A 2,202-nucleotide genomic window follows, 5' to 3' on the forward strand; every position below is an offset into this window, starting at 1 on the left:
GTAATTCACTCATTTTAATAAAAAAGGGGCTATATTCTCCGATCACGAAAAAAAAGAAAGTTTTGTGGCTGCGCCATGCAAGCATTGTGCATCAATAAAATACCATATTATTAGTATCAAATTTTAAAAGTTTTGGATATAGGAATAGAGAGTTAGAAATATGTTACAACAAAGTTCAGAAAACTTGAAGTGCAAAGTTTAGAATTACAAAGTTGTGAATCTTAAAGTACAATGTTTTAAATGTCCTCGAAATACTAGATGTGCACTTATTTTGAGACAGAGAGAGTATGTTCATTTGTCACGTCATGTGCAGTGTTGTGTTGAAAAAGAATAGTGTTTGAAAGTTTAGTTATGAATGTGTTATTATTAAAATATTATAATTTTGGGGGCTTAAAACAAAAAAGATCCAGCTCTCTCCATCTGTCCGCTGGATGATGCTCGCTTATAAAATCGGCTTTAATCGAGGCCCATCCATGTATGAAATATGAGTGACAGTTGAAAAATTGATCAACAACATCTCATCACTCACCAATTCACCATGTCCCCTTCTGCTCATGCAGAGCAACAAGAGCCTAACAACGCCCACAACCACCTTCAGCACCAAACTTACTTGGAGCTGTATCACCACGGCCTTCACCACATCAAGTCCTCGGCTCTGGCGCGCGCGGTTGGACTAGGCATCCCCGGCGCCATCCACCGCCGCGGCGGCGCAGCAGCCATCTCCGACCTCGTCACCAGCACCGGCGTCCACCCCGCCAAGCGCTCGCACCTCCGGCGGCTCATGCGCATGCTTACCTGCTTCGGCATCTTTGGTGAGTAGCGAGCTGCAGCTGGCAACGACGACGACGATGGTGAGAGTGAGACCGTCTACACGCTCACCCCCGTGTCCAGTGTCCTCGTCGGCGATGTCGACAATAACAAGGAGGCATCAGCCGCCTCGCTTGACATGTCGGCACTGCTCCGCCTCCTGGCAGAACCACGACGCTCTTCGAGATGGCACATGGTGTGCCTCCATGGAGCTTCACGAAGAACGATGCCGCCTACAACAAAGCCATGAACGAAGGCTGTGCCGTGGACACCAGCATGGCTATGGACCTCATGCTGAAAGACACCTGCATCAGCAGTATCTTCAGTGGGCTCACCTCGCTGGTTGATGTTGGAGGGGGCCATGGCGCTGCCGCTATGGCCATCGCTACGGCCTTTCCGCCCATCAACTGCAGTGTACTAGACCTCGAACAAGTGATCATCAAGGTGCCTGGTACTGATCATAGCATGGTGCAGTTCATCGCCGCTCGCCGGTGACATGTTTGAGTCTATTCCACCTGCAGATGCTGTTTTCCTAAGGGTAAATATAAATATATTCCTATATATCCTCTCCTCCTCCTCCTCATTATTAGTGGTAGTAGTACTAGCTAGTGATCTATATATATGCATGGAATATTAATGTGGATAACTACATAATGATGTCTATGTATTCACGTGTATGTTTCAGAGTGTTTTGGATTGTTGGGATGACGACCACTCTGTCAAGATACTTCGACAGTGCAAGAGAGCAATTCCGTCCAGAGATGCTGGAGGAAAAGTGATCATTATGAATGCTGTGGTCGGCTGTGGATCAGACAAAGTTGTCAAAGAAACGCAAGTGATGTTTGATATGTCCATGATGCGATATGGCGTGGGTCTGAGCGGAAGGATCACGAATGGAGAAAAATCTTTTCAAAAGCTGGGTTCAGTGATTACAAGATCACGCCCATATTAGGTTTTCATTCAATCATTGAGGTTTTTCCATGAAGAAGCTCAAGGCGGAAACAATCTATCTATACAATTAAGTACCACGACAATAGGAGATAAATAATGAATAATTGTGACTACGCTATTGATGGCTGTTTGTATCATGGAAGGAATTCCATAAAATATCAACACTTATTATCCCCATATATATTGTATAAGGCTTGTACTTCACAGGGCGGGACTTATTATCCGCATATGTATTATTTTGTTCTTTATAAACAACCTGGGCAACGCTTTATTGTACTTATACCATAAAAAAAATTGAAAGACCATGAATTGAATCTGTGTTTCTTTTTTTTCCTACATCATCCATTTTCTAGTTGCACTGTTTGATTATTTTTATGATTTCTTTAGGTTACAATAGCTGCATGTCTGCTTCTAATATTTTGGTGATTGTTTTGGGACGTGAAT

At 43.7% G+C, this 2,202-nt stretch overlaps 1 pseudogene; it reads left to right on the forward strand.

The window, feature by feature from the left end:
* The first annotated feature begins 538 nt into the window (after positions 1-538).
* Positions 539-1,965, forward strand: LOC136505660 (acetylserotonin O-methyltransferase 2-like; annotated as a pseudogene).
* The last annotated feature ends 237 nt before the right edge of the window (positions 1,966-2,202 follow it).

Source organism: Miscanthus floridulus, chromosome 14 (genome assembly GCF_019320115.1).
Source record: "Miscanthus floridulus cultivar M001 chromosome 14, ASM1932011v1, whole genome shotgun sequence".
NCBI classification, from domain to species: Eukaryota; Viridiplantae; Streptophyta; class Magnoliopsida; order Poales; family Poaceae; genus Miscanthus; species Miscanthus floridulus.